The sequence below is a fragment of the Phyllobates terribilis genome, unplaced genomic scaffold (assembly GCF_046119375.1).
Source record: "Phyllobates terribilis strain yellow unplaced genomic scaffold, ASM4611937v1 Scaffold_11__3_contigs__length_659146591, whole genome shotgun sequence".
NCBI classification, from domain to species: Eukaryota; Metazoa; Chordata; class Amphibia; order Anura; family Dendrobatidae; genus Phyllobates; species Phyllobates terribilis.
Genome location: NW_027362771.1, coordinates 574,539,712 through 574,564,170, shown reverse-complemented (window position 1 = coordinate 574,564,170; position 24,459 = coordinate 574,539,712). Strand labels below are relative to the sequence as shown.

At 46.0% G+C, this 24,459-nt stretch overlaps 4 non-coding genes across 4 annotated transcripts; all 4 read left to right on the top strand.

Moving 5' to 3' along the window:
• Positions 1 to 10,472: 10,472 nt before the first annotated feature.
• Positions 10,473 to 10,612, top strand: LOC141168244 (U4 spliceosomal RNA). The gene has a single exon (XR_012251988.1). It is a non-coding gene; the product is annotated as a U4 spliceosomal RNA (small nuclear RNA).
• A 2,447-nt stretch (positions 10,613 to 13,059) lies between these two features.
• LOC141168092 (U4 spliceosomal RNA) lies at positions 13,060 to 13,199 on the top strand. The gene has a single exon (XR_012251843.1). It is a non-coding gene; the product is annotated as a U4 spliceosomal RNA (small nuclear RNA).
• Positions 13,200 to 15,015: 1,816 nt separating this feature from the next.
• LOC141168383 (U4 spliceosomal RNA) lies at positions 15,016 to 15,155 on the top strand. Its single transcript, XR_012252121.1, has one exon. It is a non-coding gene; the product is annotated as a U4 spliceosomal RNA (small nuclear RNA).
• A 6,829-nt stretch (positions 15,156 to 21,984) lies between these two features.
• Positions 21,985 to 22,057, top strand: TRNAK-UUU (transfer RNA lysine (anticodon UUU)). The gene has a single exon. It is a non-coding gene; the product is annotated as a tRNA-Lys (tRNA).
• The last annotated feature ends 2,402 nt before the right edge of the window (positions 22,058 to 24,459 follow it).

Genomic DNA, 24,459 nt, shown 5'->3' with positions numbered 1-24,459 from the left:
CTCCAGCGCAGTCTGTGCACACTCCCGGTCTCGGGGGAGCTGTGCTAGGATCTCCAGCAGGCCTTCTGGAGTGGCGACCTGCAACAGGCTCCTGACCACTGGGTCGGTGCTGCCTGCCTCTCCCTCCATCTCCGGGTAGGCTTTCTCTGGACTCTCTTCCAGACGTCTTGTCTCCGGGTGCGCTCTCTCCAGACTCCTCCAGGCTGCACCCATCTTCGTTCTCTTGTTCTGTCTCCGCCCACATTGAGGGTGGTCCCAGGGCAACTTCAGTTCCAGGGGCAGTTCTCTCACGCTGATGGACACTTCCAGCATCACAGTCTCTGTTGGTGGGGGCGGTTTCCGCTTTTGGCGCCATTCTTCGACCTGGCCCACGATGGGAGGTGACCTCTTGCCACCCTCTGGCACGCCCATAATGGCGTCCGCTCTTCCAAGGCGGGAAATCTTTGGAAATGGCGGGAATCGTCTCCCAGTGGCGGGAAACTCCATGGATGGCGGGAAAAAGCTGCAAATGGCGGACAACCGGCGGGAAACGACCTGTGATGGGGCCCGATGGCGGGGACCCTCCGGAACCGGCGGGAGACTTCTTTTTAAGGTAACGGTGTACTTTTCTTCAGGCACGCAGTACCCGGTTGTTGCGGGCACGTTATCCTGCCGACTACGCCAAAGTTGACGCGCCCCCTGGGCCAGTGTTGTTTGGGGGAATACCCGGAGCCGGATCAGATGGGGGTTGTAGTCTCCGAGTGGCGGTGACCCGGTCCGTGCCCAGGGTGTCAAGCTCAGTGTGTGGCAGTCCTTATGATGTTACTAGATGTTCTTTTGTGTCGACTACGCCACCCGTTGAATTGCGGTCATTTCCATCCCCGCTGCACCACCACAACCCCCATCCTCTGCAACTGACCCCCTGAGGCTATACCCCTCCCGTTGGGGGTTATACTACCTGAGCTGCACATACATCACCAGCCTCAGCGGACCCTGCTGCAGCGGCGGCCGTACTGACCGCAATTCAACGGGTGGCGTAGTCGACACAAAAGAACATCTAGTAACATCATAAGGACTGCCACACACTGAGCTTGACACCCTGGGCACGGACCGGGTCACCGCCACTCGGAGACTACAACCCCCATCTGATCCGGCTCCGGGTATTCCCCCAAACAACACTGGCCCAGGGGGCGCGTCAGATACACATCCGCTTTTCGCATATATGAAGGGAAAGATAGCCAACTAAACCCACCAGGATGCCCTACTTATCTGGGGACATCTGGAAAAATTGTTTGGGAGCTGATAAGTCCATTTTTTCAAAAAGGCTACAATCTATATGTGGACAATTATTACACCAGCATACCCCTATTTAAAAGTCTGGTTGAACACAACATCGGGGCTTGTGGGACCATCCGTAAAAACCGTCAGGGGTTTCCACAACCATTGGTCAACCAAAAGTTTCAAAAGGGGCAGTCAGGGGCTGTACGCAACGGAGAGCTGCTTACCCTGAAATATAGGGATAAGAGGGATATTTTTGTCCTCAGCTCGATCCACACAGATGCCACAAGGGCCACTGTAGAACTAGGACCCACCACTCCGAAGCAAAAACCTGTGTCAGTCATTGACTACAACAAACACATGGGGGGTGTGGACCTTGCAGACCAGGTTCTACAGCCATACCAGGTATCAAGAAAGTCATATACCTGGTATAAAAAGTTGGTTATTTATTTGTTTCAGGTGGCCACATACAATTCTTTTGTGTTGTACAAAAAAGCAGGAAATTCAGATTCTTTTCTTGATTATCAAGAAAAGGTAATTGAAAATCTTGTCTTTCAAAGTGTTAGCCCCGCTCATCCATTAGAATCTGAGGATGTGAAAAGACTCACTGAGCGACATTTTATTGCACTTATTCCAGCAACGGAAACAAGAAGGAACCCCCAGAAAAGATGTTGTGTATGTACTAAGAGAGGAATGAGGCGTGATACCCGCTACTATTGCCCACAATGCCCATCATTGCCAGCCTTATGCGTCACTGACTGCTTTAAAATCTTCCACACAGAACCACGTTTTTAAACTGTAAAAATGTATCCCAATTTGTCATTCAAACATTTGGTTCATTTAGTGAATGACACATTCGAGTAGAGCTCACTTAATTTCCAGGGGGGGTTCTCCAGAATCTAAACCTTCCATTGCGTGCTTGTTTCTGGAAATCATCCATTGAGTTAAAATGGTCACTAAACCCATAGATGAATTCCCAGAGGGGTTTCATTTCCAAAATGGGGTCACTTCAGGGGGGATTCTTTAGCTCTGGTACTCTGAAAAGTGCCAGAACAGCATAATCCCCCCTGAAGTGACCCCATTATAGAAATGACACCTCTGTGGGAATTCATCTATGGGTTTAGTGACCATTTACCTATCTACTTATTTTCCCACCACTAGATTAATTTATACAGAGGAGTAGATTGTAAAATTCGGTCACTTGTTGTGGGTTTCCTCTGTTTAGGCACCTCAGGGGCTCTCCAAATGCAACATGGCGTCCGCTATCCATTCCAGTCAAATTTCCATTCCAAAAGTCAAATGGCGCTCCTTACCTTCCAAGCCATGCCGTGCGCCCAAACAGTGGCTTTGCACCACATATGGGGTATCAGCGTGCTCAGGAGAAATTGCACAACACATTTTGGGGTCCATTTTTTCTGGCTACCCTTGTGAAAATTTAAAATTTGAGGCTAAAGTAGCAGTTTTGTGTTAAAAATGTGTTTTTTTATTTTCACACTTCAACATTATAAAATTCTGTGAAGCCCCTGGGGGTTCAAGGTGCTCACCACACATCTAGATAAGTTCCTTGAGGGGTCTAGTTTCCAAAATGGGGTCACTTGTTGGGGGTTTCCTCTGTTTAGGCACCTCAGGGGCTCTCCAAATGCAACATGGCGTCCGCTATCCATTCCAGTCAAATTTCCATTCCAAAAGTCAAATGGCGCTCCTTACCTTCCAAGCCATGCCGTGCGCCCAAACAGTGGCTTTGCACCACATATGGGGTATCAGCGTGCTCAGGAGAAATTGCACAACACATTTTGGGGTCCATTTTTTCTGGCTGCCCTTGTGAAAATTTAAAATTTGAGGCTAAAGTAGCAGTTTTGTGTTAAAAATGTGTTTTTTTATTTTCACACTTCAACATTATAAAATTCTGTGAAGCCCCTGGGGGTTCAAGGTGCTCACCACACATCTAGATAAGTTCCTTAAGGGGTCTAGTTTCCAAAATGGGGTCACTTGTTGGGGGTTTCCTCTGTTTAGGCACCTCTGGGGCTCTCCAAATGCAACATGGCGTCTGCTATCCATTCCAGTCAAATTTCCATTCCTAAAGTCAAATGGCGCTCCTTACCTTTCAAGCCATGCCGTGCACCCAAACAGTGGCTTTGCACCACATATGGGGTATCAGCGTGCTCAGGAGAAATTACACAACACATTTTGGGGTCCATTTTTTCTGGCTGCCCTTGTGAAAATTAAAAATTTGAGGTTAAAGTAGCAGTTTTGTGAAAAAAGTTAAATGTTCATTGTTTTCTTCCACATTCCAAAAATTCCTGTGAAGCACCTGAAGGGTTAATAAACTTCTTGAATGTGGTTTTGAGCACCTTGAGGGGTGCAGTTTTTAGAATTGTATCACTTTTGGGTATTTTCTGTCATAAAGGCTCCTCAAAGTCACTTCAAATAAGATGTGGTCCCTAAAAAAATGTTTTTGTAAATTTTGTTGTAAAAATGAGAAATCGCTGGTCAACTTTTAACCCTTATTGCTTCCTAACAAAAAAAAATTTTGGTTCCAAAATTGTGCTGATGTGAAGTAGACATGTGGGCAATGTTATTTATTAACTATTTTGTGTGATATATCTCTCTGATTAAAGGGCATGAAAATTCAAAGTTTGAAAATTGCAAAATTTTCAAAATTTTCACCAAATTTCCGATTTTTTCACAATCAAACGCAAGTGATATCAAAGAAATTTTACCACTATCATGAAGTACAATATGTCACAAAAAAACATTCTCAGAATCAGGGGGATCCGTTGAAGCGTTCCAGAGTAATTACCTCATAAAATGACAGTGGTCAGAATTGAAAAAATTGGCCCGGTCACGAAGGCAAAAACAGGCTCTGGCGCGAAGTGGTTAAATGAAGATAATAATACCAAAGAATTTGTGATTGCAATCATTTTCAGGAAGAAACTGAGTATTATCTGACAGAATTGCAGGGGTGCCAATACTTTTGGCCACCACTGTATATATATATCTATATATATAATCGTCTTATCCCGTCTGTCTGTCTGTCTGTCTGTCTGTGTGTCTGTCTGTCTGTCTGTCCAGGAAATCCCGGGTCGCTCATTGGTCCGGCAGCGGCCAATCAGCGCCGGGGGATTTTGAAAAAAAGATGGCGGCCGTTAGCGGCTCATCTGCGGGACGGAGCTCAGCGGCGATGCAGCCGGGAGATGACCGGCGCGAGGCGCTCATCTCCCGGCCGGCAACAGCAGAAGGAACCCGACCGCCGGACCCATCTGCGGGACGGAGATGCAGCCGGGAGATGAGCGGCGTGAGGCGCTCATCTCCCGGCCGGTAGCAGCGGGAGGACCGCCAGCGCCGCTGACCTCCATGCCGAAGGGAGGACCGGGGCCAGCGCTGCGGGTCGGGATACTTCTGCTGCGAGCGCCCGCGACCAATCACCGATTTGGGCGTCACATTCAAATATCGGCCGCGACCAATCATCGATCTTGGCTCCACATTTAAACACCGCTGTGCGGATTGGTCGCGGACGCTATTTAAATGTTGCGCCAAAATCGGTGATTGGTCCTGCCCAGCGTCGGCGACCAATCAGCACAGCGGTGTTTAAATGTGGAGCCAAGATCGGTGATTGGTCGCGGCCGATATTTAAATTTGGCGCCCAAATCGGTGATTGGTCGCGGGCAGCGTCCGCGACCAATCAGCACAGTAGTGTTTAACTTTGGCCGCAAGATCAGTGATTGGTCGCGGGCCAAGTCGGCAACCAATCACCAATTTGTGCGGCAGATTTAAATAGCGGCCGCGACCAATTGGATGTCACGCCCTAGCCGCATGGATGTCAGCGGCGCTGCCTGTGCGGATACTTCCGTTCCGAGAACCCGGGACATGAGCGGGCGCTCGCAGCAGAAGTATCCCGACCCGCAGCGCCGCTCCCCGGTCCTCCCTTCACACCCTAGCCGCTGATGTCCCCACAGTATCCGCATGGTGTTACAAAGGTCCGGACATTTGTGTTAAAAATCGGTGATTGGTCGCTGCCGCTGCCCACGACCAATCTGCGTTTTTTGTGCCAAATTTAAACAACTCTCTGCTGATTGGTCGCGGCCGGTGACCGTGACCAATCAGCAGCATTGGGGCCAAATGTAAACCCCGCTCTGCTGATTGGTCGCGGTCGCCGGCCGCGACCCATCAGCATTATTGGTGCCAAATTTAAATCCTGCTCTGCTGATTGGTCGCGGCCGTCAGCCACGAACAATCAGCGAGATTGGCGCCAAATTTAAACACCGCTCTGCTGATTGGTCGCGGTTTTCGGCCGTGACCAATCAGCAGTATTGGCGCCAAATTTAAACCTCACTCTGCTGATTGGTCGCAACCACCGGCCGCGACCAATCTGCGCTTTTTATGCCAAATTTAAAGACCGCTCTGCTGATTGGTCGTGGCCGGCGACCAATCAGCGATTTTGGCGCCAAATTTAAACCCCGCTCTGCATCGCTCTGCTGATTGCCAAATTTAAACACCTCTTTGCTGATTGGTCGCGGTCGCGACTAATCAGCGATTTTGGTGCAAAATTTAAACACCGCACTGCTGATTGGTCGCGGCCGCCATCCGCCAACAATCAGCGAGATTGGCGCCAAATTTAAACAACGCTCTGCTGATTGGTCGCGGTCGCCGGCTTCGACCAATCAGCGATTTTGGCGCCAAATTTAAACAACGCTCTGCGTAGTTAAACAACTACCTCTTGAAGCTCATCAAGAGAATGCCAAGACTGTGCATAGCAGTCATCAAAGCAAAAGGTGGCTACTTTGAAGAACCTAGAATATAAGACATATTTTCAGTTGTTTCACACTTTTTTGTTAAGTATATAATTCCACATGTGTTAATTCATAGTTTTGATGCCTTCAGTGTGAATGTACAATTTTCATAGTCATGAAAATACAGAAAAATCTTTAAATGAGAAGGTGTGTCCAAACTTTTGGTCTGTACTGTATATATATGTATATATATATATATATATATGTGCGTGTGTGTGTATAAAGATCAAATACAATATATATATTCGTTATATACAGGTGCATCTCACTAAATTAGAATATCATCAAAAAGTTAATTTATTTCAGTTCTTCAATACAAAAAGTGAAACTCCTATACTATATAGAGTCATTACAAACAGAGTGATCTATTTCAAGTGTTTATTTCTGTTTTGGCGTTCCATTATGTTGGTCTTTTTGCACATAGTACAGGCTCTTTTTGCACATAGTACAGGCTCTTGTTGCACATAGTACAGGCTCTTGTTGCTCTCATGTTATGTGTATGGTCCGAGCAGAAGTGATGGGGAACTGTGCAGAGATGGCGCTCAGCCTTGTTGCTCCAGACGGGATTAAGGTGTGACTGCATAGGTGACCCCGTGAACATCGGATGTCCCCCCCCCCCGTTCAGGGTCAGTCGTAGGGGGCACACAAAGCAGGTGGGAGCTGTGCACATCAGTAGTTATGGTGTGCAGCCTTAGGTCACTTACAGAGGGAAGATAACCTCTGTGACTGACCCTGGCAGGTCCAAGGAGGCATTCATCCTGATTATGTCTGGTATTACTGCTTAGCTCTATTGAAGAGAATGGGGTCTAGCTACAATACCACATACAACCTGTGCACAGGGGTGGCGCTGTTTTTTGTAATTCCGAACAATTCCTATAAACTAGCAGTTGCATTTGTCAGACTGAATCATGTGGGTATAATAGATGTGGTTTCCTATTGTGTGGAGGTGGGAGACCTGACTTGTCTGCAGGCTGACGGTGTTAGTAGTGACCAATGGAGATGGAAGTGTCGGCTTTCTCTCTCTCACTTCTCCTGTTTTAATTATTTTTCCTTTTTCCCAGTTATAATGAGTTCCATATGTTCAATGTGCGGGTGATATTTCCCTCTCCGGAGATGTCTGTGTGGATTTTAATTTTTCTTTATGACAGGGAGGTGGGAAAGTGAGGGGGAGGGTGGGCGAGCTGTAATTTTTATTGGTACCATTTTGGGGTCCTTACGACTTTCAAATCTGTTTTAATTCTACCTTATTTTGGGAGGTGACGCGACCAAAAAACAATAAAATGCGATTCTGACATTGATATTTTTTTCCTCTGTTTCAGTGTGTAGCATATGGGATAAGTAATATTTTATTAGTTCAGACATTTACCAACCTGGCGATACCAAAAGCGTAAATTTTTGACATTTTGGTAAAAAGGGGTCAGATTTTATTTTTTCCTGTCCCATTAAGGGACTTGGTGTTAGAACCCTCCTGTTTGTTTTTTCCATCTTGTGTTTTGCGGTCATGTGACCATCTGCCTTTATATTCCAGCTCCGCCCTTTTGGCTGTGCTGGACTTCAGTGTTTGACTGTTTCTCTAGCCTGGTGCTTCGGTGCCTTTCTCTGTCAGTTCGCTTGGTCCTTCTGGGACCTCTAGTACCTTTTTGTCAGTTAGTCTTTTTGTGTTCTGCAACAACTTCTCTGTTTAGGAGGTGTCCCATTTTTTGTCCCAGTCCTTAGTTCTTTTAGGGACCCCTCCCCTTATGCTATAGGTCTTCGCTCAGACTAGCCGAGGACTAAGGCGGGTCTGTTCGCTAGGAACAGGCAGCCCGCTACATTGTAGGGATTCAGCTTAGTCTTACTGTAGGGACAGCTTTCCCCTATCTTTCCTTAGTACTTGTTGCAGATCATAACACTTGGACCTGCAATTGCTTAATAGTCACCTCCATACAGCCAGTCTCTGTACATCCTATTCTGGCCGCACAGATGGGTGATCGATGTAGTCCAGTCAATGCTCGTGTTGGTCACTGCTGTGGTCAGTGATTGGCTGCAGTGGTTACATTGTAAAAGGTTTTAAAGTAAAACAGTCTACACCCCCTCTTATAAAAGACCGCTGTTGCATTTGTTCTTAGGCCCTCTAAGTGAGGTCTGAACCTCATGCATTTCTTCATGTTGCTGCTCCATTATGTTGGATGTTTCTCACTTTGTGAATGTAATTATTATAGACTGTTGCTGCACTTATGTTATGTGTATAGAACGTGAGGAAGTGACGGGGGACTATGCAGAGATGACGCTTGGCCGCGTGGCCTCCGACAGGATACTGTTTGACTGCCTAGGTGACCCCATGAACATTCAATGGTTTCCGCCACTCAGGGTTAGTGGTTACGGTGTGCAGTCTTAGGTCACTTACAGAGGGAAGATCACCTCTGTGAGTGACCCTGGCAGGTCCAAAGAGGCATTCATCCTGTGGGCTTCAGTGAGTGTGCATGTAATATAATGTGTTTATATATGGTATCAGTGGTAGATCCCTTCATACTTCCCAGGTGCAAGAACTATTTGCACAGTAAAAGGTGTCAGATGACGATTGGTTCCAGACTGAAATGTTAGCACTCCAATATTTTCAACAGAGCCCAGATAGCTCAGTCGGTAGAGCATCAGACTTTTAATCTGAGGGTCCAGGGTTCAAGTCCCAAGCAGAAGAGTTTTTAATAAAATTGAATAATAAAAATTATTGAAACGACTGCATGAGGGACGGTCTAATCTGTGATATAATATATATTATAATATACAGCATTATAGACACAATATTGAGGGAGGCGGCTCAGTATGGAGGACGAACGGTGATCTCATCTGATGTAGCACACAAGGTCACCTGCACAGTTTCCTATATTGTGACATCCACAGATTACACCGTCCCTGATGGATCTGGCTTTATACGGATTTCGGGTAAATATAAATGACCGGAGAGGCCGACCCCAGGCATTGTGCCTGTTAATTGTTCAGAAATCACATTAGTCTAATCGTTTTTTCCAGAACCAGCGCCGCACTTCTTCAGGTTTGTCCTGATTTTCCTATTCTTTTTTTTTGGAAAACTTCTTCCGAAGTCGCCAACTCTCAGCATGGTTTATGGACGCATCGACAACACATAACTGACTGCTCAGAAAAACCCCGAGAATCTCCCCGGGGAGTGAATCATGTAGAGAACTAGGCCGCGTCATGTGTCATGTCGTTACATACTATTATTGAAGGTATTGTGGGTATTGCGGTATTCAGTCACTATCTGGTATTATTATGTGGTGATAGTATGGCGGTATTCAGTCTCTATCTGGTATTATTATGTGGTGATGGTATGGCGGTATTCAGTCACTATCTGGTATTATTATATGGTCATGGTATGGCGGTATTCAGTCACTATCTGGTGTTATTATGTGGTGATGGTATGGCGGTATTCAGTCACTATCTGGTATTATTATGTGGTGATGGTATGGCGGTATTCAGTCACTATCTGGTATTATTATGTGGTGATGGTATGGCGGTATTCAGTCACTATCTGGTATTATTATGTGGTGATGGTATGACGGTATTCAGTTTCTATTTGGTGCTATTATGAGGTAATAGTTTGGCGGTATTCAGTCACTATCTAGTGTTATGTGGTGATGGTATGGTGATGGTATGGCAGTATTCAGTCACTATCTGGTGTTATTATATGGTATGGCGGTATTCATTCACTAATCAGTCAATGTTTAATGCTATTTTGTTGTCTCTGTATGGCGGTATCCAGTCACTATTTGGTGCCGTTATACGACCATGGTTTTGAGGCATTCAATCACTACTTGTTGTTATTATGTGGTTATAGTATGGCGGTATTCAGTCACTACTTGGTGTTATCATGTGGTTATAGTATGGCGGTATGTCAGCTGCTCTCCTGGCATTTTTAGCGGGGGTCACTAGTAACATAATCCCCTAATACATAAGTAAAGGTTCCTCTCCAGGAAATCGGATCTGGTGCTGAGTTCGTGTAGTAGAAGATGGAGAAACTGTGTAACCGGAAATGAGGAGCCGTCAGACGGCGGAGAGACCCAGCAGAAAGTCCTGACCTCAGAGAGTCTGTACAGAAGCCCGGATAGCTCAGTCGGTAGCATCAGACTTTTAATCCCTGTTCAGACGGAAGCTTTTAATCAAAAATGTTGAAACGTCTCTTGTTTCTTCCATGACAGACTTAGCGGAGGGGTTTATTAGCATATCGCATGCTCCCAGAATCCTATGCTCCCAGAATCCTATGCTCCCAGAATCCTTTGCTCCCAGAATCCTATGCTCCCAGAATCCTATGCTCCCAGAATCCTTTGCTCCCAGAATCCTTTGCTCCCACAGCCCCCTAATGACTTTGTCTCTCCTCAGTGTAGACAGAGCCCCAGATCCGGAGGCCGCAGCTCCTCACAGATGGCCTCCAGCTTTGCGCAGTGGCAGTATCATAGCCCATGAGGTTTATCTGAGGCGTGATTATTGCTAGTTGAAAACTTTTCCCAATACCCCGCCATGAGGGCTCGTAATACAGTCAGTATGGCAATTTTTGACAGTCTCCCAGGAGACTTAATAGGTGGTTAATAGTAGAAAAACTATTATTGCTGTTTAGCTGGAGTAATTCTATATACAGTTGTATTGGAGCTCTGTGTTATATGTGGGGCTGTGAATTATATGTAAAGTTTAATTTCCCTCAGGCCAGGGGCGTACATAGAAATCATGGGGCCCCCAAGAAAAAAATAATAATAGTCAGATCACAGAAGAGCAGATCTCACAACCTTCCAGCCTTTACATAGCGATTTTCCTCCTGCTGAAGTCATAGATTCCTCTTTCATTGCCCCCATAAAATATGTAAACAAATGTGCCCCCCAAACACAGTATGATACCCCCATGATGAATTCCTCTACACACATTATAATGACCCTACTGTACCCCACTTCAACTCCACAGGCAAAGTATGGTGATCCCCCAAACTGTGACCCCCACACAGCCCTCCATGCACTATAATGGGCCTACATACAGTATAATAGCCCGCACTAGCCCTCCAAACAGTATAATTGCTTGCATACAGTATAATAGACCCCCACATATTATAATAGCCCCACATAGCCTTCCATATAGTATAATGCGACCCCCATGGTCCTCCATACAGTAGTATGCATTACCATGGTCCTCCATACAGTAGTATGCACCCCCATGATCCTCCATACAGTATAATGCACCCCCATAATCCTCCATACAATATAATGCACTTCCGTGATCCTCCTTTCAGTAGTATGCACCCCCATCACCCTCCATACAATATAATGCACCCCCATGATCTTCCATACAGTAGTATGCACCCTTAATGGTCCTCCATACAGCATAATGTATCCCCATGGTCCTCGATACAGCATAATGTACCCCCATAGTACACCACACAATATAATGCAACCCAATGATCCTCCATACAGTTGTATACACCCTCATGATCCTCCATACAGTTTAATGTGCCCCCATGGTCTTCCATACAATATAATGCACCCCCTTGATCCTTCATACAGTATTATGCACCTCCATGATCCTCCATACAATATAATGCACCCCCATACTGTATTATGGCCACCAGTCACTGATTAAAAAAAAATACAGTACTCATCTGTCCTTTTTGCGCCCAATGCTCCAGTCTCCTCAGCGTGTGGTGTGAAGCGCTGGACACCTCGTCTGACGTGTCAGAGCAGCGGGCGCGATGACGTCATTACAGGGCGCCCGCTGCTCTGACACGTCAGACGCCGAGGAAGAATGATGCTGATGCTCCCTCCTCCATCATCATTGCTCACACTGGGCCCCCCTCCGGCCATCAGCGAGAGCAATGAAGATAGAGGAAGGAGCGTCAGTAGACACTTCCACCCCCATCATTCTGTGTGGGCGGCTGGGCAGCGCTGGTGCTAACAGGCAGAGGCGGGGCTCAGTGCGGTGCCTGCTGCGGTGAGGGGCCCCATAGCAGTGGTGTGGCCTGCCGCCATTGGCGTTACGCCAGTGCCTAAGGCCAAAAGATTAAGCAAAGAAATATGGAGAATCAATTACAGAATTAATATCTTGTCAGCTGTTCTCTGGAGATTACTTCAAATAGAGTCATGTTATGGTTTTGGGGTGCTATTATATGGTCATGTTATGGCGGTGTTACAGTCACTATTTGCTTTTGTGTGTTCATAGTATTGTGGTATTATTCAGTCACTATTTGGTATTATTGGGTGTTTATGGTACAGTCACTATTTTTTTCGTTTTTTTTCATTAGAAGCTTCTGGTAACAGCCTCCCCGACCCCCAATTCATCATAAGTCCCTGTTTAGTGTTCTCTTCCACCCCTATTTCATTGATAGCGTCCCCTCCCACCCCCAGTTCATTATGAGACCCTCTTAGTATTTTTCCCCACATCAGAATTTTCCTAATTTCTGCATAAATTTGACCTAAAACGACATCAGCTTTTCACAAGTGGATGAAGAACCAAATCAAATGAGTCCAAAACATTAAACTTTTACACTTTTTTTTTAAAGAAAATAATCCAATCTCACATGTCTGTGAGTGACAAAAGTATGTGAACCTTTAAGGTTAGCAGATAATTTGAAGGTAGGATCGATAGGGAGGGTTAATATATGGCGGTATTTAATCACTATTTGTTATTATATGGTCACAGCATGACAGTATTGCTTCTCAGCTGCTCTTCTTGCGCCATCATCAGGACGTTCCTGGTAATGCAATCCTGTAACACATAAGTGAAGGTTCCCCCAGGACGCAGGAGCAGACAGTCTGTATAGCAGGAGGTGGTGACACTATGGTCAGATGGAGGATGAGCCCTCTCCCCTCCCCCAGCCTGGGGGGCTTTTCTTTCTTCCATTACAGACTTAGGGGAGGGGTGTTATTAGCATATCCACTCCCAGAATCCTTTGCTCCCACAGGCCCCTAATGACTTTGTCTCTCCTCAGTGTAGACAGAGCCCCAGATCCGGAGGCCGCAGCTCCTCACAGATGGCCTCCAGCTTTGCGCAGTGGCAGTATCATAGCCCATGAGGTTTATCCGAGGCGTGATTATTGCTAGTTGAAAACTTTTCCCAATACCCCGCCATGAGGGCTCGTAATACAGTCAGCATGGCAATTTTTGATAGTCTCCCGGGAGACTGAGTAGGTGGTTAATAGTAGAAGAAGAGTTATTGCTGTTTAGCTGGAATAAATCTATATACAGTTGTGTTGGAGCCGTATGTTACATGTGTCGGGCTGAAAATCAGCAAAGAAACGTGTGGGACCAATTACAGAATTACTATCTATTCAGTACCTTCCCTGGAGATTTCTCCATATATAGTAATGTTATGGTTGTTTTTTGTTATTATGTGGTGATGATATGGCGGTATTCAGCCACTATTTGGTGTTATTTTGTGTTGATGGTATGGCGGTATTCAGCCACTTTGGTGTTATTATGTGGTGATGGTATGGCGGTATTCAGTCACTATCTCGTGTTATTATGTGGTGATGGTATGGCGGTATTTAGTCACTATTTGGTGTTATTATGTGGTGATGGTATGGCGGTATTCAGCCACTATTTGGTGTTATTTTGTGGTGATGGTATGGCGGTATTCAGCCACTATTTGGTGTTATTATGTGGTGATGGTATGGCGGTATTCAGCCACTATTTAGTGTTACTATGTGGCGATGGTATGGCTATATTCAGCCACTATTTGGTGTTATTATGTGGTGATGGTATGGCGGTATTCAGTCACTATCTCGTGTTATTATGTGGTGATGGTATGGCGGTATTTAGTCACTATTTGGTGTTAGTATGTGGTGATGGTAAGGCGGTATTCAATCACTATTTGGTGATATTATGTGGGGATGGTATGGCGGTATTCAGTCACTATTTGCTGTTATTATGTGGTGATGGTATGGCGGTATTTAGTCACTATTTGGTGTTAGTATGTGGTGATGGTAAGGCGGTATTCAGTCACTATTTGCTGTTATGTGGTGATGGTATGGCGGTATTCAGTCACTATTTGCTGTTATGTGGTGATGGTATGGCGGTATTCAGTCATTATTTGGTGTTATTACGTGGTGATGGTATGGTGATATTCAGTCACTATTTGCTGTTATTATGTGGTGATGGTATGGCGGTATTCAGTCACTATTTGCTGTTATTATGTGGTGATGGTATGGCAGTATTCAGTCATTATTTGGTGTTATTACGTGGTGGTGGTATGGCGGTATTCAGTCAATATTTGCTGTTATTATGTATTGATGGTATGGCGGTATTCAGTCACTATTTGGTTATGTGGTGATGGTATGGCGGTATTCAGCCACTATTTGGTGTTATGTGGTGATGGTATGGCTGTATTCAGCCACTATTTGGTGTTATGTGGTGATGGTATGGCGGTATTCAGCCACTATTTGGTGTTATTATGTGGTGATGGTATGGCGGTATTAAGCCACTATTTGGTGTTATTATGTGGTGATGGTATTGCGGTATTCAGTCACTATTTGCTGTTATGTGGTGATGGTATGGCGATATTCAGTCACTATCTGGTGTTATTATGTGGTGATGGTATGGCGGTATTCAGCCACTATTTGGTGTTATTATGTGGTGATGGTATGGCGGTATTCAGTCACTATTTGCTGTTATGTGGTGATGGTATGGCGATATTCAGTCACTATCTGGTGTTATTATGTGGTGATGATATGGCGGTATTCAGTCACTATCTGGTGTTATTATGTGGTGATGATATGGCGGTATTCAGTTACTGAAGAGCAGTCAGATGGAGGATGAACCCTCTCCCCTCCCCCAGCCTGCGGGGCTTTTCTTTCTGCCATTACAGACTTAGGGGAGGGGCGTTATTAGCATATCCACTCCCAGAATCCTTTGCTCCCACAGCCCCTAATGACTTTGTCTCTCCTCAGTGTAGACAGAGCCCCAGATCCGGAGGCCGCAGCTCCTCACAGATGGCCTCCAGCTTTGCGCAGTGGCAGTATCATAGCCCATGAGGTTTATCCGAGGTGTGATTATTACTAGTTGAAAACTTTTCCCAATACCCCGCCATGAGGGCTCGTAATACAGTCAGCATGGCAATTTTTGACAGTCTCCCAGGAGACTGAGTAGGTGGTTAATGTTAGAAGAGGTGTTTATCAGAGATAATTATGTGTATACAGTTGTATTGGAGCCGTATGTTACATGTGTCGGGCTGAGAATTATAAGTAACATTTCACTTCTCTGAGGACAAGAGAATCAGCAAAGAAACGTGCGGGATCAATTACAGGATTACTATCTAGTCAGCTGCTTCCCCGGAGATTTCTCCATATGGAGTCATGTTTTATACACTGCTCCAAAAAATTAAGGGAACACTCAGATAACACATCCTAGATCTGAATGAATGAAATATTCTCATTGAATACTTTGTTCTGTACAAAGCTGAATGTGCTGACAACAAAATCACACAAAAATCATCAATGGAAATCACATTTATTAACCAATGGAGGCCTGGATTTGGAGTCATCCCCAAAATTAAAGTGGAAAAACACACTACAGGCTGATCCAACTGTGATGTAATGTCCTTAAAACAAGTCAAACTGAGGCTCAGTATTGTGTGTGTGGCCTCCACGTGCCTGTATGACCTCCCTACAACGCCTGGGCATGCTCCTGATGAGGCTGAGTATTGTGTGGCCTCCACGTGCCTGTTTGACCTCCCTACAACGCCTGGGCGTGCTCCTGATGAGGCTGAGTATTGTGTGTGGCCTCCACGTGCCTGTATGACCTCCCTACAACGCCTGGGCATGCTCCTGATGAGGCTCAGTATTGTGTGTGGCCTCCACGTGCCTGTATGACCTCCCTACAATGCCTGGGCATGCTCCTGATGAGGCTGAGTATTGTGTGTGGCCTCCACGTGCCTGTATGACCTCCCTACAATGCCTGGACATGCTCCTGATGAGGCTGAGTATTGTGTGTGGCCTCCACGTGCCTGTATGACCTCCCTACAACGCCTGGGCATGCTCCTGATGAGGCTCAGTATTGTGTGTGGCCTCCACGTGCCTGTATGACCTCCCTACAACGCCTGGACATGCTCCTGATGAGGCTCAGTATTGTGTGTGGCCTCCACGTGCCTGTATGACCTCCCTACAACGCCTGGACATGCTCCTGATGAGGCTCAGTATTGTGTGTGGCCTCCACGTGCCTGTATGACCTCCCTACAATGCCTGGACATGCTCCTGATGAGGCTGAGTATTGTGTGTGGCCTCCACGTGCCTGTATGACCTCCCTACAACGCCTGGTCATGCTCCTGATGAGGCTCAGTATTGTGTGTGGCCTCCACGTGCCTGTATGACCTCCCTACAACGCCTGGGCATGCTCCTGATGAGGCTCAGTATTGTGTGTGGCCTCCACGTGTCTGTATGACCTCCCTACAACGCCTGGGCATGCTCCTGATGAGGCTGAGTATTGTGTGTGGCCTCCACATGCCTGTATGACCTCCCTACAATGCCTGGCCATGCTCCTGATGAGGTTGTGGATGGTCTCCTGTGGGATCTCCTCCCAGACCTGGACTAAAGCATCCGCCAACTCCTGGACAGTCTGTGGTGCAACGTGACGTTGGTGGATGGAGCGAGACATGATGTCCCAGATGTGCTCAATCGGATTCAGGTCTGGGGAATGGGCGGGCCAGTCCATAGCTTCAATGCCTTCATCTTGCTGGAACTGCGGACACACTCCAGCCACATGAGGTCTGGCATTGTCCTGCATTAGGGGGAACCCAGGGCCAACCGCATCAGCATATGGTCTCACAAGGGGTCTGAGGATCTCATCTCGGTACCTAATGGCAGTCAGGCTACCTCTGGCGAGCACATGGAGGGCTGTGCGGCCCTCCAAAGAAATGCCACCCCACACCATTACTGACCCACTGCCAAACCGGTCATGCTGAAGGATGTTGCAGGCAGCAGATCGCTCTCCACGGCATCTCCAGACTCTGTCACGCCTGTCACATGTGCTCAGTGTGAACCTGCTTTCATCTGTGAAGAGCACAGGGCGCCAGTGGTGACTTTACCAATCCTGGTGTTCTGTGGCAAATGCCAAGCATCCTGCAGTGTTGGGCTGTGAAGACAACCCTCATCTGTGTACGTCGGGCCCTCATATCACCCTCACTGAGTCGGTTTCTAACCGTTTGTGCAGACACATGCACATTTGGGGCCTGATGGAAGTCATTTTGCAGGGCTCTGGCAGTGCTCCTCCTGTTCCTCCTTGCACAAAGGCAGAGGTAGCGGTCCTGCTGCTGGGTTGTTGCCCTCCTACGGCCCCCTCCACGTCTCCTGGTGTACTGGCCTGTCTCCTGTAGCGCCTCCAGCAGCTGGACACTACGCTGACAGACAAAGCAAACCTTCTTGCCACAGCTCGCATTGATGTGCCATCCTGGATGAGCTGCACTACCTGAGCAACTTCTGTGGGTTGTAGAGTCTGTCTCATGCCACCACGAGTGTGAAAGCACAACCAACATTCAAAAGTGACCAAAACATCAGCCAGAAAGCGTTGTTGCTGAGATGTGGTCTGTGGTCCCCACCTGCAGAACCACTCCTTTATTGAGGGGGTCTTGATAATTGCAATAATTTCCATCTATTGTCTATTCCATTTGCACAACAGCATGTGAAATTGATTGTCAATCAGTGTTGCTTCCTAAGTGGACAGTTTGATTTCACAGAAGTTTGACTTACTTGGAGTTATATTCTGTTGTTTAAGTGTTCCCTTTATTTTTTTGAGCAGTGTATTTTTTGTGTTATCATGTAGTCATGGTATGGCTAGGGTGTCGGCACCATTGAAAATGTTCCAGAAAATGAAGTATTTCTCCCAGAACATTATTACGATTCCCCGTATTTTGTACACGTTTGTTTCCTTTGTGAGTGTTGGAACAACATATAAAAACAGAGGAAAAAAAAGGCAAATTGGACATAAGTTTACACAAAACCCCAATAATGGGCCAGACAAAATTGTTGGCGCCTTCAACTTAATATTTGGAATGTGGAATAAATATCTGCAATCAGTCGCTTCCTATAACCATCAGCTTCTTACACCTCTCAGCAGGAATCTTGGACTCTTCTTACAATCTGCACCAGGTCTCTCATATGTGAAGGGTGCCTTCTCCAAACAGTAATTTTAAGATCTCTCCACAGGTGATCAACGGGTTTTAGATCCGGACTCATTGCTGCCACTTCAGAACTCTCCAGCAATTTGTTTCCATCCATTTCTTGGTGCTTCTTGAAGTATATTTGGGGTCATTGTCCTGCTGCAAGACCTATGACCTAAAATGCAATCCCAGCTTTCTGACACTGGACAATACATTGTGGCCCAAAATCCTTTGGTAATCCTCAGATTCCATAATACCTTGCACAAAGTAAATCACTCAGTTCCAGAGGCAGCAAAACAGCCCCAAAACATCTTTGAACCTCCACCATATTTGACTCTAGGAGCTGTGTTGTTTTCTTTGTAGGTCTCATTCTGTTTTCGGTAAACAGTAGAATGATGTGCTTTACCAAAAAACTCTATCCTGTTGTCATCTGTCCATAAAACCCTTTCCCAGAAGGATTTTGGCTTACTCACTTACAATTTGGCAAACTTCGGTCTAGCTTTTTTATGTCTTTGTGTCAGCAGGGGGGTCCTCCTGGATCTCCCACCATAGCGTTTCATTTCATTCAAATGTCGGTGGATAGTTCGTGCTGACACTGATGCACCCTCACGTTGCAGGACAGCTTGAATTTGGGGCTACTTTTCCTCAGACTATCCTGCGTTGCAACCTTTCAACAATTTTTCTCTGCCGTACACATCCAGGGAGATTAGCTACAGTGCTATGGGTTGTAAACTTCTTGATTATGTTGTGCACCGTGGACAAAGGAACATAAAGATCTTTGAAGATGGACTTGTAACCTTGAAATTGTTGATATTTTTCAACAATTTTCATCCTCAATTCCTCTGACAGTTCTCGTCTCCTCTTTCTGTTCTCCATGCTTAGTATGGCACACACAGATATACAATGTAAAGATTGAGTCAACGTCATCTCTTTTTTTTTTCATCTGGTTTCAGCTGTGATTTTCATATTACCCACGCCTTTAACTTGACACAGGTGACTTTGTCCAGTCCCTGATATCATCCTCTCCCACCGCCCAAGTCATTATAAGTCCCTGATGATGTCCTCTCCCCAATTCAAACGTTATGTCTTATGAGATCATCTCTGCATTGCTGGACAAGTCTGGAATACAGAAGTGAATTTTTTTTCCAGCACGTGGAAACCAATGGACAGTATGAATAGTTGGAAGTGGTGATAATGTGTAACCCGAAAAGAGGAGCCGATGGCCGATAATTCAGGAGAAAGTCATTGTGTCTGAATGTGTGCACAGGTGGTGATACTGTGTAACTGGAAAGAAAAGCAGAAAGCAGATAGTTGTAGGAGAAAGTGTGTGTGTGATACTATGTAACCAGAAAGGAGGAGCAGACGGCCGACAGCTGCAGCAGAAAGTCATTGTGTCAGTGATCATGTACAGAAGCCCGGATAGCTCAGTCGGTAGAGCATCAGACTTTTAATCTGAGGGTCCAGGGTTTGGGCGGAAGCTTTTAACAAAGAGGTTATTTCATAAGGATATAAGAGACCTAGAGAAGGACAAATGATGGAGACAATTCAGGAAAAAATCATGGTTACCATAATTCTTTTGATTTTGGACAGTCTTGGGTGGTGACCATGTTTTCCTTAGCTGCTCTCTTGTCGCCAACAACAGGCGATCACTGATAATGTAATGTACTAGAACATAAGTGAGGGCTCGTTACATATTCCACGTAGTAGGAACTTGTGGACAGTCTGTATAGAGGAACTATATGGCGGTATTCAGACCCTATTTGGTGTTATTATATGGTCTTGGTATGGAAGTAATCAGTCACTATTTGACAATATAATGTGGTCACGGGATGGCGGTTTTAGTTGAGTATTGGTTTAATCATGTGTTCCTGGTATAACCGTAATCAAAATTAAAAGCAAAGCCACAGTAAGAGGAATTAGAATCCCCCCCTCCCCCCAAATTAAATTTTGGGGGGAATTTACAATTATGTGTTTATGGCACAGTGGCATTCAGTGTATTTTTAGTTCTTATCACTATAAGTCCCTCCCCATCCCCCAAATCATTATAAGCCTCTGATAGCAGCCTCTCCCACCCACAATTGATTACAGCTCCCTGTATAGTGTCCTCTTCCACCCCTAGTTCATAATATATCCCTGATAGTGTCCACTCCCAGACCCCAATCCATTATAAGTCCGTTTGGGTATCCTCCCCAATGTCAATTCATTATAAGTCCCTGTATAGCATCTTCTCTAACCAACTAATTCATTAAAAGTCCATGATGACGTCCTCCTCCTTTTTCTCCCAATTCAATATAAGTCCCTGATAGTGACGCGCCCCCTGGGCCGTGTGGGGAACCCAGAACTGGGCCTTTTAGTGGATGCTGGGGGTTGTAGTCACCGTGGCGGTGACCCGATCCCGTGGCTCAGAGTGGTCAAACCAGTGGCAGTCTATTTATGTGGTTTTTATGATTATTAAATGTCCGACTACGCCACCTGTGGATTGCAGTTAGGAGGAACCGCCGCTGCTGGGCAGGCTGCTGAGGCTGATGAGGTGTGCAGCTAGATGGTGTGACTCCCCACAGGAAGAGTATTGCCTCAGGGCAGCGTGAGTGGATGATGAGAGTTGTGGTGCAAGGGCACAGCAGAAACTACTCAGAGTCTTTGCAGTGCAGTCCAGGGTCTTTACTCATAGTTGCTAATCCAGATTATTACGGCCGGTCATAATCTCCCGCGTCGTACTGTGTTCGCCAAGTGAGGGGCTTGGCCGACTCCCAGATATCTTTGGAGTACTTATCAGGACCCCCTTCATGTGTCCTTTCTCTGGCTCTTCGTGCCTCACACCTTACACTGCTTCTGTCCAGCTGCCTCGGGTCTTGGCGGGCGACGTGTGTTCCGTTCCCTGGACCCTATGTGGTCCCTTCCTAGCGTGGACTGTGAGGGGCTGTGACACATGCAATGCCACAACCTCCGGTGACTAGCTGAGTGTGGTTTCTGCCTCCACTAGTTAAGGGAACCGGTTCCCTGTCTTGGCCTGACCCCCCTACCTCCAGGTAGCGGCGGGCGTACGGCCGGCTTGCTGCATCTCCCGTACCTCTGGGGTCCCTTCTTCTCCTGGAGCCTTTCCTGCTCCCTCTCATCTCTGCTCTTTCTCTTCTCAGTCTTGGGCCTCTCAGGCTAGGCTCGCCTCCTGGAGCAGAGCTCCACAGAGCCCTGATCTTTCACTTCTCCCCTCTGACTGAACACACTTCCTAAGATGGCTCCCCTCTTTATACTCCTACTCAGTGCACCCAGGATCTGCACTCTCCACCCACACACCACTGGGTTCCCCCTTTCCTAGGTGACCCCTTCCCACTCCTGCCAGGGATCAGGGACAATTGTGCTCTCCCGTGGGAGCATTGTCGCCCTGTCCCCCGGAAATGTGGTGTAATGCATGCAGGTGTCAGGGTCCTGAGCCATACTCCATCCTTACCTGAGAGTGAGATATCGCACATCTGGGTGAGATGCAATACCTCTGTAGCGACCGAACCCTCTGGGTGCTACACTAGCGTCCGTCCTCACTCTCCAGTTTATTATAAGTCTCTAATATCATCCTCCCCTACCCCCAAGTCATTACAAGTCCCTGATGACGTCCTCCCTCCAATTCAATCGTTGCCTCTTATGGGATCATCTCTGCATTGCTGGACAGGTCTGAAATACAGAAGAGACGGTTCCCTTCCAGGACGTAGAAACCAATGGACAGAACGTATAGTGGTGAGTGGTTATAGTCTGTAACCAGAAAGGAGGAGCAGACGGCCGATAATACAGGAGAAAGTCATTGTGTCAGTGATCATGTACAGAAGCCCGGATAGCTCAGTCGGTAGAGCATTAGACTTTTAATCTGAGGGTCCAGGGTTCAAGTCCATGTTCGGGCGGAAGCTTTTAATTAAAGAATATTCAAACAATATTTCATGGGACAGATACAGATTTGGGAACGCAGGCACAGTATGGAGGATAAGGTCACATGTACTGTTTGTTACATTGTCGCTTTAAGGAATGTATAAATAGCTGAAGAAGCTGACCCCAGAAATTGTTATTATGTGGTGATGGTATGGCGGTATTCAGTCACTATTTGGAGTTATTATGTGGTGATGGTATGGCGGTATTCAGTCACTATTTGGAGTTATTATGTGGTGATGGTATGGCGGTATTCAGTCACTATTTGGAGTTATGTGGTGATAGTATGGCGGTGTTCAGTCACTATTTGGTGTGATATAGCTATACTATGGCTGTGTGCCCACTATGCATTTTTTAAGCTTTTCCGCAGCAGCAATTCCGCTGCAGAAATGCTTAAAAAACGCTTGGTAGAAGGTCTGCCATGTCCCCCAATGATAATCCCCATGTGCTGTGCACATGCTGCGGAAATTCCGCTGCGGATTATCATTGTGGAAAAATCCACAGCACTACCAATTATTTTGCGGAATTGTGGCGTTTCAGCCGCCATTGACTCGCATTGGACCGCAAGACATCTGCATCACTGCATCTGTACATGCGGATTCCATGCGGTTCAATGTGCGGATGGTACCCGGGCTTGGAGAAGAGGAGACTCTCATCCAGACCCAGGTACCATAGTAGCTGTAAAAAATATAATAAAATAAAAAATATACATTATACTTACCTTCTGATGACGGCCGGAGTCCTTGTCCTGGCATGCCGGCAGCTCACGGTAGACTAAAAGGACCTGCGGTGACGTCATGGCAGGACAAGGACTCCGGGGGTCATCAGAAGGTAAGTATATATTTATTTTTACCATTCTTTTACGGTCACACTATATCATAGAATCATAGAATGGTAGAGTTGGAAGGGACCTCCTGGGTCATCTGGTCCAACCCCCTGCTCAAAGCAGGATTCACTAGATCATCTCAGACAGATGTCTGTCCAGCCTCTGTTTGAAGACGTCCATTGAAGGGGAACTCACCACCTCTCGTGGCAGCCTGTTCCACTCATTAATCACCCTAACTGTCAAAAAGTTTTTTCTAATATCTAATCTGTGTCTCCTCCCATTTAGTTTCATCCCATTGCTTCTAGTCTTTCCTTGTGCAAATGAGAATAAAGATGATCCTTCTACAATGTGACAGCCCTTGACATATTTGTAGACAGCTATTAAGTCTCCTCTCAGTCTTCTTTTTTGCAAGCTAAACATTCCCAAATCCTGCAACCGTTCCTCATAGGACATGGTTTGCAGACCAGTCACCATTCTGGTCGCTCTTCTCTGAACTTGCTCCAGTTTGTCTATGTCTTTTTTAAAATGTGGTGCCCAAAACTGTACACAGTATTCCAGATGAGGTTTGACCAAAGAGGAGTAAAGACCGATAATGACTTCACGTGATCTAGACTGTATGCTTCTGTTAATACATCCCAGAATTGTATTTGCCTTTTTTGCTGCTGCATCACACTGTTGACTCATGTTCAGTCTATGATCTATTAGTATACCTAAGTCTTTTTCACATGTACTGTTGCTTAGCTCTATTCCTCCCATTCTGTATATGCTTTTTTCATTTTTATTGCCCAGATGTAGTACTTTGCATTTTTCCCTGTTAAAAACCATTCTGTTGGTTGCTGCCCACTGCTCCAGTTTATTTAGGTCTTTTTGAATCCTCTCTCTCTCTTCTCTAGTATTAGCTATCCCTCCTAGCTTTGTGTCATCAGCAAATTTAATCAGCTTACCCTCAATTCCTTCATCTAAATCATTGATAAAGATGTTGAACAATACAGGTCCCAGGACGGAGCCCTGTGGTACCCCACTTGAGACATTCATCCAGCTGGATGTGAAGCCATTTACAACCACCCTTTGAGTCCGATCACTAAGCCAGTTATGAATCCACCTAACAGTTGCCTGGTCCATTGCATACTTGGTCATTTTTTCAATAAGGATGGTGTGAGATACTTTGTCAAATGCTTTGCTGAAGTCAAGATATACTATATCTACAGCATTTCCCTGATCCACCCAGTCATTGATTCTGTCATAGAAGGAAATTAAGTTAGTCTGACATGACTTGTTAGTTACAAACCCATGCTGACTCTGGTTAATCACTTCACTCTTATCCATGTACTTACATACATGTTGTTTAATAATTTGTTCAAAGATCTTTCCTGGTATAGAAGTCAGACTCACCGGCCTATAGTTCCCTGGGTCCACCTTCTTCCCCTTTTTGAAGATAGGAACAACATTTGCTCTTCTCCAGTCTTCTGGGACTTCTCCTGTTCTCCAAGAATTTTCAAAGATTATGGAGAGTGGTTCTAAAATTTCTTCTACGATCTCCTTTAGTACTCTGGG